The sequence below is a fragment of the Bombina bombina genome, chromosome 8 (assembly GCF_027579735.1).
Source record: "Bombina bombina isolate aBomBom1 chromosome 8, aBomBom1.pri, whole genome shotgun sequence".
NCBI classification, from domain to species: Eukaryota; Metazoa; Chordata; class Amphibia; order Anura; family Bombinatoridae; genus Bombina; species Bombina bombina.
In genome coordinates, this window is record NC_069506.1 from 196,193,064 (window position 1) to 196,206,332 (window position 13,269).

The 13,269-nt window shown below is 40.1% G+C and overlaps 1 protein-coding gene across 1 annotated transcript in view; it reads left to right on the forward strand.

The window, feature by feature from the left end:
• Nucleotides 1-903: 903 nt before the first annotated feature.
• The window catches only part of LOC128638704 (galactoside alpha-(1,2)-fucosyltransferase 2), a 38,205-nt gene continuing 25,839 nt past the window's right edge, over nucleotides 904-13,269 (forward strand). The window contains exon 1 of the mRNA XM_053690826.1: nucleotides 904-995. The gene's annotated coding sequence lies outside the window, so the exon portion shown is untranslated. The remainder of the gene's footprint in view (nucleotides 996-13,269) is intronic.

Sequence of the window (13,269 nt, forward strand, 5' to 3'; positions counted from 1 at the left end):
AACCCCTTTTTATACATTTATTTTAATAATAAACATATATTTTATATTTAATATGTGTGTATATGAGTGTAATACTTCATTTTCAAATGTTTACTACTTTTCTTGCAGTCCTAACACTTTACTTAATATGAACAATGTTTAGTACGGCCATGATATCCAAAAGAAAGTATAAGGCCCTCCTAAGAAATGTCATGCAAGCTTAATATTCTCTGGTAATTTTGCTTTACCATGGACTTGTAATAGCAGATTACATGCTAATCCTAGTGCGGTCCAGCGATATTGATAGCGCACCCTGATCTAACATAATGGGGTTAATTTATTAAATGGCGAGCGGATATAATTCGCTATAGCGGCTTCTGCTGCTTGTTAAATCTACCCTAATATGTTTATTTGCTTCTCTTTGCCACATATGATGTACGCTGAAAATCTTTTTGTTAGATTGATCTTTTTTTTCTATTGATTTTTTCCTGTGGACAATAAGGCACAGCTAAAAAAAACAAACACTCTAGAGGGCAATTAATGTAATTGGTAAAGTTTTTTTCTCTCTCTGCATAATGAAACATTCTGGGTGGATTTAGTGATTGAGGATAAAGTCCCTTTAATTCCTGTGATCTTTAAATGATAATATATTTTCTACAGAACAAGAGCTCTACTATAATTATAAAATAAGACAATGTTGGTGTTCTGCTAAACTTTGCCTTTATTATATAATTTGTTAGAGGTAATAAAATGTTCCAATTGTTTGCGATAAGTATTATAAATATAAAGAGTTTCCTTGTGTTATGCTTGTCTTTTGAACTTGGAATGATCTTATAAAGCAGTTATCACTCCCAGTACATCCTTCCCACCCACTATGTAATAGTAACCACCCCTTAGGTAAAACTAAACTGACATGTTAAGAGTCTCATTTTCAAGAATTTCCTTATACCTGACAGATGTACATAACAGATAAGTAAATTCTTCATTATAGATGTCTCATACAGCAGTTGAGCAAGGTAAGTAGAAAGAGTTTTATTTGTAATTAACTACAATATGTTAGAACCTACTGTGTATTTACCTATTGTTGAATTTGTTATTGGGATTAGCTAATGTTTTTAAAGCGTTTCATGGATTAGAAATTTTGGAATAGAAAATTCTGAGTTATTATGAGTAAAAACACTGGGGTAGAATGTGTCTCAGTTAAAGAGCTTATCTGCTGTCTTTTCTAATAAATACCACATGAAGGTAGATTTTTTTTTGTGAGTAAATGTGTCAGACGGAAATTCTACTTCCTTAAAGGGACACTCAAGTCAAAATTAAACTTCATGATTCAGATAGATCATGCAATTTTAAACAACTTTCTAATTTACTTCCATTAACAAAATGTGCAGTGTCTTTTTATATTTACACTTTTTGAGTCACCAACTCCTACTGTGCATGTGCAGGAATTCACAGCATATACGTATATGCATTTGTGATTGGCTGATGGCTGTCACATGATACAGGGGGAGTGGAAATAGACATAACTTTGCAATCTATTTAACAAAAATCTACTACTCATTTTAAGTTCAGACTAAGTGCTATTGCATTGTCTTCTTATCATGCATTTGTTGATTATGCAAATCTACAGTGTTGACTGGTCCTTTAATGATAAAATCCATGGAAACAAAGAGATGACTGTACTAAATGAGTGCTCAGTTGCATATTTAACAAAGTGATACATTTATTATATGAAACAATTAAACAAAGTAACATTTAGACTAGTAGATACAATATAGCAGTCTTTTTCACATAAACAGGAGTGATATGACTTCCAGTTAAAAAAGAAATGTTTAAATATGTTTACTACAATAGTGGCCTCAAGTAAAAATCAAGCATTTTGCTAAAGTTGCTATTTAATACAACATAGGGAAGTTTTTTCTCTTTATGTTTAGCATTTGCACAAATAGATCACAATGACAGACTTCCCAAAAATACTACAAAAAACAAAAGGAGGTGGCGCCTACGACAGTCTGTTTTTTGTTTGTTTGTTATTATTGCTGCACTTTTTGTGAGAGGTGTGGCCAGTGAGGTAGGTTGTTCTGTTGTTTAGTAGTATCAGTCACACACTAACCTTCTACTGCACAATTTCCCAAAAATACTAATCTGGGCAATCAGTGATGATCAATGGCAGGGGAGGGACTCGCTAGTACCAGAATGCTGAGATATTAAAGGACCAGTATGCAATAGATTTGCATAATCAACAATGCATGATAAGAAGACAATGCAATAGCACTTAGTCTGAATTTCAAATGAGTAGTAGATTTTTTTAAAAATAAATTGCAAAGTTATGTCTATTTCCACTCCCGCTGTACCATGTGACAGCCATCAGCCAATCACAAATGCATATACGTATATGCTGTGAATTCTTGCACATGCTCAGTAGGAGCTAGTGACTCAAAAAGTGTAAATATTAAAAGACTGCACATTTTGTTAATGGAAGTAAATTGGAAAGTTGTTTATAATTACATGCTGTATCTGAATCATGAAGTTTAATTTTTACTTGAGTGTCCCTTTAAATACACTATAAAATGATACACAAAGAGGGACACAAAAAAACACAGATGGACAGACACAGGGACCCCCCCCACTCACAGGGACACACACAAATACACACACAGAGGGACACACAGGGACATACATACACAGGAATACACACACAGCAACACACATACAGAGGGACACACACAAACACACACACACACAGGAACACACACACACAGAGACACACATACAGGACCACACAGAATTACACACAGGGACATACATACACAGGAATGCACACACACACACACAGAGGGACACACAAACAGAGGGACACATACACACAGGGACACGCACACACAGAGGGACACACCCACAGGGACACTCATACACAGGAACTCACACACAGCAACACACAGAGGAACACACTGTGTCCCTCTGTATGTGTATCGCTCTGTATGCAACACACAGAGACACACATAGAGACACACACAGGAATACACAGAGGGACACACACACAGGGACACTCATACACAGGAACACACAAACAGTGACACAAATACAGAGGGACACAAATACACACAGAGTGAGACACACACACAGGAACACACACAGAGAGACACACACACACACACACACACAGGAACACACAAAATGAAACAGACACACAGGGACACTCATGCGCAGGAACACACACAGCGACAACCATACAGAGGGACACACACACACAGGGACACACATACACACAGAGCGACACACACACATAGGAACACATAAAGGGACACACACATAAACACAGGGACACTCATACACAGGAACACACACAAAACACATATACAGAGGGAAACACACACACACACAGGGACACAAATATGCAGAGACACACATGCACAGAGGGACACACACACACAGAGGTACACACAAACAGAGGGACACATACACACAGGGACACACACACACAGAGGGACACACCCACAGGGACACTTATACACAGGAACTCACACACAGCGACACACAGAGGAACACACTGTGTCCCTCTGTATGTGTGTTGCTTTGTGTGACACACACATAGAGATACACACACACACAGGAACACACAGAGGGACACACACACAGGGACACTCATACCCAGGAACACACAAACAGAGGGACACACACAGAGACACACATACACACAGGGACACACACACACAGGGACACAGAGGGACACACACATAGACACACATACACACTGGGTGACACACACACTGAGGGACACACACACACACTGAGGGACACACACAGATTATGTTTTCTTTTTGTTAATTGAGAATAGGGATTTGTGCAGGCAAGTTCTTACATTGCGATATAGTTAACAGTAATTGTGGTACAATTAAGCAATTATTCGATGTCCAATCAGAAGCAGCACTTTTCTTTTAAATAGTTGAGACCCAGGATTAGAAGCTAGCAAGCTACGACTACGGCAACAGCCGAAACGTGTCAGCTAGCGCTTCTAATGCTACCTTCATTACCATTGTCAATGGCCTGTGTGACAGGCATGTGATTTTATCTTGTGAAGAAATAAAGATAAAGAATTTGAAAGTTTTACGTATTGTCTCCTGGCTGGTGCTCCTTTCTTTCATCTTGAAGCTACGTGTACTTGACCACCAGAGTGTAGCACAACCAGAAGATATCCCCATCTTCAGCTCCGTGAGTTTACGAGTTTACAGCATCACGGAGCTATCGAGGACGACATTCATCCAAAAAGCAAGCGTGGGAGAGGACCAATGAACGGAAGAGTTTGGAAAGTACTTCCGGTTCACTACTGAGGCCAAGCAAGCTCCACACACGACAAGCTGAAGCAGCAGAGGGGTAAACTTGAGTTACCGGCAAAAGGATTCGCTTTCAGGGTACTCTGCAATGAGGCACAGCAAATCCACCGAGTTCGGCACCTCATACTGCTGGCACACATCAAAGGACTGAGGGAAAGAAATTTATGCACCCTTTACCAGAGTAAAATTAGAGGTTTATCGTATATATACTGAACTCTATATGCCCTTACTGCCTCAGCCTACCCAGGAACATTAACAATAGATAGTGACAGGAACTCTTTTGTTGTGCATTTACCCACACACAGAGACACACAATACTGTTGAACTTGTTTCACCACATTGCAGGGAAACAAGCTGTAAAAAGTGTAATTCAGGCAGCCCTGCAGGCACTGGGGAAAATAGGGCAGTGCCACTGTAAATGCAAATGTGCATTCATGTATCCCTTACAACAGGTCAACAATTGCTATTGAATACAACATAGGGAAGTTTTTTCTCTTTTTGTTTAGCATTTGGACAAATAGATCACAATATGACAGACTTCCCAAAAATACTAGTCTGGGCATCAGTGATGTGCGGGGAGGTCAATGGCTTGGGAGGCACCCGCTAGTATCAGAGTGCTGAGATATTATACACTATAAAATTATACACCTAGAGGGACTCAGAGAAACAAAGATGGATAGACAGAGGGACCCAGGGCCGGTGCAAGGATTTTTGTCTACACGGGCGAGGGTGCATTTTGACTCCCCCCCTCAATCCCCCACCAAAAAAAAGCAAACATATATTCTACATACCAATGGTAACACTTTCATTATTAGTACCTAAATTGCTATTTAAATGATGCCTATAAAATAAATATTGAAGTGCAAAAAGACTTTTAGAACATTTTATTGTTGCACTGTTGCTTGAGCTTCATTAACTTGTTTAGGAGGTTGGTCTAATCTGGCATTTTTGACAACTTGATATACAGGTATGTTTTTTCCTTTAACTTAAATGCAAATTCAATCAACCAGTTCCCAGGTGAATAGTTGCTTGGGCACTCTGTTTTTTTTATCTCTTTGCTGGGGTTAAAGTAAACACATAATTAGATGGAAGAATCTGTGAGAGAATACAATGCACTTTGTTATTAGAGCATTTTATTATTGTATTGTTATATATGACTGTGCATTGTAGTCTCTCACAAATGCTTCCATGTAATTATGTGTTTACTTTTACCTTACCCCTGCAAAGAGATAAAACAACAACAGAAGTCTAAATACGCCTCAATGACCTCCCCAGGGTAAAGTTTACCATCCCCTATGTAAATTATATAAACAGTCAGTTCTAGTAAAAAAAGGCCAATATATTTAAATAAAGTGAGTCGTGACTGATTCTGTTGTGTCTTTAAAGGGACAGTACACTGTAAAATTGTTTTTATATGAATGTATTTTTAATGACTTATACCAGCTGCAGAGTATTAAATGTATGAGAAATTGCATTTTCAGGTTTATTTGTGTATATGAAGTAGCTGGTTTTGTGCTTTTTAACCACAGCCCATTATAATGGGTTGAGCTTCAGGTAATATCAGATCTCATTATGTTATCACTTTGTGTACACACACTAGCTTCCTTATCTTATATTTGTTTGGAAAACTAAAGCTCAATACATAGAGAGAACAATGGAAAATTATCATTTTATTACTTAACTATCCTGTACCCCACTGTGAGTGTAATTTCTTCTGCTGGCTGTGTTTACTTAGACTATTCAATAGCTGATACTCCAGTATCAAAACTTTCAGTATAGCTTGGGAAACCACAAGCTAAATCAGCTATTTCAAAGGACAAAATATGGGTAAAGGAGCTACTTGTAAACAATCTAATACACTCCAGCAGGTAAAATGAATCATTGGGAACAATTTAATTGGGAGAACATTTTTGGGTGAACTGTCCCTTTAAGGAAATTGTGGGGTTACCAATGGGGCTGTCAGAAAGTGCACTTGTTACTCACCGTCCTCCTCTGCTCTGTCTCAACACTTCAGCTGCCTGGGGGTAATTGCCAATGCCACCTCACTATCACATGCCAAGTTGAAGTTGCCACTAGATTATATCAGTGCCACCGTTGGCCCTTGCTGTGTCACTGACCCACTCACTTTGATGTCACATGCAGCCCCGGGCCACACGGCTACCGGTTCTTATGACCTTTGTGCTCTGCCTGCCCCCAAATACCTGCCATCCTACCTCTTCACTTCAAGTACAGGTCCAAGCGCCACTCAGTTACGCGGCACCAGGCATCCACCTCCTGATTTCCTGCTCAGACTGGACAGATAGGCTTAGCACAAGCACCATGCCCCCACACGTGCATAGCTTGGAAGTGGCAGGCACAGCTTAACAATGTCTCCGCACTACAGGAAGCCGCATATTGGAAACATTTTCACTCAAGCAGCGTCAGTGGTTCCACCTCCCAATTTCCTGCTCTCTGTACCTGCCTGTTTGGCCTTATACAAGCCCCGGCCCGTCAGGGACACACACACACAGAGGGGAACATACACACACACACAAACACAGAGGGACACACAAACATAGAGGGACACACACACATAGAGGGACACACACACTTACAGGGGGGGACACACTTACAGGGACACACACACACACACACACACAGGGACAGGGACACACAGGGATGGACACACACAAGGGACACAGACACACACAGGTACACACACACAGAGGGACACTCATACATAGGAATACACACAGATGGAAACTCACACAGAGACACACACACACACACAGAGACACACATACAATGGGACACACTCACACAATGGGACACACACACAGGGACACTCATACAGAGGAATTCACACACAGACACACACACACAGACACACACACAGGGACACATACACACAGGGGCACATACACAGGGACAAATACACACAGGAACATACACACGCATTGTAGAAAAACATAATATCCATTTTAATTTTTGTTTAATATTTAAACTAGACGTGCACAGCGGAAACATTTTTTTGGTTCGTTTTGGACCAATTCAAATTTTTTCAAATTTAGTTTTTGGATCGATTCGAATTTGGATACATTCGAATGTATTCGTTTCGGATTCATTCAGATTCAAATAAATTTGGATGTATTCAGTTTGGATTCAATTCATAAATTCGGAAGTACGGTATGTGTTAGGTATGATGTGCTATGTATTAGACTAGTATTATGTACTGTATATTAGGTGTAACCCATCTGAATTAACATAAGTACCAACCTCACAGGTACCAGCTACAAAAACAATATGCACAGAGCTAGCAGAGGTATATAACCTAATATGCAGTACATAATACTAGTGTAATGCACAGCACATCCCACCTAAGTACCAACCTGACAGGTACCAGCTACTTAAAGTGCCCTGCACAGCGTTAGCAGAGTGATATAACCTAATATACTGTACAATATTAGTGTAATTGTGATAGTTCATGGCCATTCGAATGTAATGAATAAATCTGAGCTAATTCGGATTTATTTGTTACAAATGCAATCGGTTTTAGTTTCATTGCTAGGGTAATTCAGAAATTCAAATCGATCCAAAGCTCCAAATTTGAAAAATGTGTCTGAATTTTGATTTGGAACGAAACGCACATGTCTAATTTAAACACAGCAAATTTATACCTGCTGCATGTCAACATCTAAGCTTACCAAATTAATATCTATGCAAAAAAGTGGTAAATTTTTAACCCCTTAGTGACCAGACCATTTTTCAATTTTCTTACCCTTAAGGACCAGGGCTATTTTTACATTTCTGCGGTGTTTGTGTTTAGCTGTAATTTTCCTCTTACTCATTTACTGTACTCACACATATTATATACCGTTTGTCTCGCCATTAAATGGACTTTCTAAAGATACCATTATTTTCATCATATCATATAATTTACTATAATTTTTTTTAAAAAAATATGATACAAAAAAGGAAAAAAACACACATTTTCTAACTTTGACTCCCAAAATCTGTTACACATCTACAACCACCAAAAAACACCCATGCTAAATAGTTTCTAAATTTTGTCATGAGTTTAGAAATACCCAATGTTTACATGTTCTTTGCCTTTTTTTTGCAAGTTATAGGGTACAAGTAGCACTTCGCTGTTTCCCAAAATTTTTTTTTTCAAAATTAGCAATAGTTACATTGGAACACTGATATCTGTCAGGAATCCCTGAATAACCATTCACATGTATATATTTTTTTTACTAGACAACCTAAAGTATTGACCTAGGCCCATTTTGGTATATTTCATGCCACCATTTCACCACCAAATGCAATCAAATAAAAAAAATAGCCAATTTTTTCACAAACTTTAGGTTTCTCATTGAAATTATTTACAAACAGCTTGTGCAATTATGGCACACATGGTTGTAAATGCTTCTCTCGGATCCCCTTTGTTTAGAAATAGCAGACATTTATGGCTTTGGCATTACTCTTTGGTAATTAGAGGGCCGCTAAATGCCTCTGCGCACCACACTTGTATTATGCCCAGCAGTGAAGGGGTTAATTAGGAAGTTTGTAGGGAGCTTGTAGGGTTAATTTTAGCTTTAGTGTACTGTAGTAGACAACCCAAAGTATTGATCTAGGCCCATTTTGGTATATTTCATGTCACCATTTCACCGCCAAATGCGATCAAATAAAAAAAATCAAAAACTTTTTCACTAACTTTAGGTTTCTCACTGAAATTATTTACAAACAGCTTGTGCAATTATGGCACAAATGGTTGTAAATGCTTCTCTGGGATCCCCTTTGTTCAGAAATAGCAGACATATATGGCTTTGGCGTTGCTTTTTGGTAATTAGAAGGCCGCTAAATGCCGCTGTGCACCACACTTGTATTATGCCCAGCAGTGAAGGGGTTAATTAGGTAGCTTGTAGGGTTCATTTTAGCTTAAGTGTAGAGATCAGCCTCCCATCTGACCCCTCTCAAACAGCTCTCTTCCCTCCCCCATCCAACAATTGTCACTGCCAACTTACAGGGACACTAAACCCAAAATTTCCCTTCCATGATTCAGATAGAGCATGCAATTTTAAGCAACTTTCTAATTTACTTCTATTATCAATTTTTCTTTGTTCTCTTGCTATCTTTATTTGAAAAAGAAGGCATTTAAGCTAAGGAGCGAGCAAATTTTTGGTTCTGAACCATGGACAGCATTTGATTATTGGTGCTGTCCAATCACCAAGGACAACCATGGTTGTTCACCAAAAAATCGGCCGGCATCTAAGCTTACATCCTTGCTTCTCAAATAAACATACTAAGAGAATGAAGAACATTTGATAATAGGAGTAAATTAGAAAGTTACTTAAAATTGCATGCTCTACCTGAATCACGAAAGAAAACATTTGGGTTCAGTGTCCCTTTAAGTACTGGCAGAAAGTCTGCCAGTACTAAAATAAAAGCCTTTTTTTAACATTTTATTTTAAATATGAAAATAGTTTCTGCAGTGTATGTTTCCCCCTAACCCCCCAACCTCCATGATCCCCCCAAACTGCTCTCTTAAAGGGAGAGTATACTGTAAAATAGTTTTTCCCTTAATGTGTTTACAATTGCTTTTTTTACCAACGGCAGAGTAAAAAATGTATGAAAATTAGCTTTTTAAGGTTTATTTGTGTATATTAAAGCTCTGATTTTGTGTTTTGAAGCCACAACCTAATAAAATGGGTTGAGCTTGTAGGTATAATCAGATCTCATTACTGTATCACACTGTGTACATATACCTCCTTCTTTATCTTATATCTGTCCATAAAACAATCACCAGTACTTGGAAAGAACAATGGAAAATCAACATTTTATTACCTTATCTCTTCTATATCCCACTGGGAGTGTAATTTCTTCTGCTGGCTGTGTTTACAAAGTTTATCTATAGCTTGGACCTGCGGCCACAAACTTTTAGAATAGGTGGGGATACCACATGCTAAATCAATTATTTCAAATGCCAATATAAGGGTAAAGGAGCTACTTGTAAACAATTTAATACACTCCAGCAGGTAAAGTGGATTATTGGAAACAAATTAAAGGGGAGAACATTTTTGAGTAAACTGTCCCTTTAACCGCCCCCTCTTCCTTTTTGTGGCCATCTTAGGTACTGGCAGCTGTCTGCCAGTACCCAGTTTCTAATCAAATTTGCTCTTTTTTTTAACCCCATTTTTCCATAGTGTACCTTACCCCCCTCAATATCCTAACCCCTCCCCCCAGATCCATTTACCAACAGTTATTCCCCCCTCCTTCTTCCTCCTGCCCCTTAGACATTGTGTGTACTCACTACATTGTGTAGCGGTCTCGCATGCGCGCTTGGGACAGTTTCCCAAGAGCTACAGCCCCTTACCTGCAGACTGGATGAAGCTTGCCACAGGGCCAGAGACCTGAGTCAAGTAAGTAGCACTGCTGGCAGGTTCGAGCTGCAATTATGTTTCCCACCTTTAGTTCAGGCTAAGGGTAGATTTAACAAGCAGCAGAAGCTGCTTTCAATGCCGAAGTTTAATCTCTGACAGCATCAGAACAAGGTTCTCAGGGACGGAACTATAAGCAATGCAACAACCGCCACTGCAATGGGGTCCGGGGCTGCGGGGCTCAGTGTGAGAGCAGCTATATTTTTTTTTTTTTTTTTTAAACAAGCTTTATTGTTCATATAATTCAAATTGACATAAGGAAGAAACATCTGGCATTTTAAATACAGGGGTATAGACATACTTTGAATAAAATCCAAAGCTGTTCGTCATAAATGATTCTTCCCGGAGCTTGACAGTTTAACATTTGTTTTCCTTTTCAAAGAACAAAGCTAGAACAGTTTGCAAAATCCTGGAACTTCAAATTTGTGTCATAATTAGTAGAAAAGGTAATAGTAAAGACAAACAAGAGGTGGGAAGAAAATGGAGGAGGGGAAATAAAAAAAAAACCCGCCCACCACAACTCACCTCCAGGACCTTCTGTGTAAGCTATTATGGGCCCCTACACTCACATTGGGGAGCCCCTCCACTGTGCCATCATCATTTCATGGATAGTTATTTGATTCGTTATGAGGTAATGCACCCTCTCTAGGGTAAGCAGTCTCATCCACTGTGGGGGCTTTTTGTCGATTTCCATTTCTTTGGGATCAGCCTCTTTGCCCCTGTGAGCAGTATTAGGAGAAGAGATCGAGTGTGTGCGCTTTTGTATTTTTATTTTGTAATTATGCTGTGGCATGAAACTTGTTTCAACACATTGCAGGGAAACAAGCTGTGAAAAGTGTAACTCAGCCAACCCTGGTGACCACACTATCATGCAGGCACTGGGGAAAAATGGGCAGTGCCACTCTAAATGTAAATGTGCATCCAGGTCTCCCTTAAAACAGAGCCATCTCCACAGCTGTTTTAAGGGGTGGGCAAATTGGGCTACTGACCGGGGAGCCAGATTCATTTAGAGGCGAACTGGGAGCAGTCACTATTCAATGTAAACACAGAGTTTTTCTGAAAGTGCACATTTGGTGTTTGTGTGTGCACATTTCCTTTACTGCCTGTTGTTCGGCAGCCCTTTCTCCTCCCCCTCCTTGCGGAAGCCACCGCCCCCTTCACCCTCAGTCCTGGTTGTGAGGGAAACAGATGGTGCTTCAGAGTTTTAAGGTGCATGTCAGTTATTACAATGATGAGGCTACACACTGATACAGTAAATCAGAGCACTGACAAATACTTTTTTTCCTTGAGCTCGTCATTCACCCATTTAACGCAACACTGATTTGCAAGCAAATTGTTATGCCTCACAATGAGTTAACTCCCACTATCCACAGTAACCCACTGAAGCCCTCTTCAAGGGACCAGCCCCATTATCTCATTAGTTTGATTTTAAATCACTTTCTGAGTTATTTCAGTCTTCATAAATGCTCCATTCTTTAGTCCCTCAGACTGTACTACCTGCAACTCTACAAACATCAGGGTTTACTTCCACCTATTCTGCTCTGCCTGTATAAATCATTATAGAGCCTTACTGCTCCTATCACCTGCCTTAAATCAAGGCTAAGAGGCCTAGTTATCAAGCCGTCAACCTCAAATGCGCTGGAATTCCGCAGCGTATTTGTGGTGAGGCTGATTCGCCTTAGTTATCAAAGGCTAGATCCCAGCAAAAGTAGAATTTTGTGACGTAAACTTCGATCCGCCGGACTCAGTCCGACACAGATCGATTCTTACATCACTCCAGATGTTCCGCACACAAGTGCGGCATAATCTGACTACTTTTGGTAGTTATCAAAAAACTAGCAGGTACGCTCGGCACTTTTCCGGCCCAGCGTACCTGGTTTTCAATCCGCCGCCCTGGAGGCGGCGGATCCCATAGGAATCAATGGGAGTCTGACCATAGCGAAAGTTCATGTTCGCTGCTGCCAGACATACCATTGATTCCTATGGGAGATGTCTGCACCTAACACCCTAACATGTACCCCGAGTCTAAACACCACTAATCTGTCCCCCCTACACTGCCGCAACTAAATAAAGTTATTACCCCCTAAACCGCCGCTCCCGGAGCCCACCGCAAGCTATATTAAATATGTTAACCCCTAAACCGCCGCTCCCGGAGCCCACCGCAAGCTACTCTATACATATTAACCCCTAAACCGCCGCTCCCAGAGCCCACCGCAACTATAATAAATGTCGTAACCCCTAAACCGCCGCTCCCGGAGCCCACCGCCACCTACATTATACCTAGTAACCCCTATCCTGCCCCCCCTATACCGCCGCCCTCAATAATAAAGTTATTAACCCCTATCCTGCTGATCCTGGACTTCGCCGCAAATAAATAAATAGTTTAACCCCTAAACCGCCGCTCCCTGAACCCGCTGCAACCTATATTAAATTTATTAACCCATATCCTGCCCCCCCTACACCGTCGCCACCTATAATAAATTTATTAACCCCTATCCTGCCCCCCTACACCGTCGCCACCTATATTAAATTTATTAACC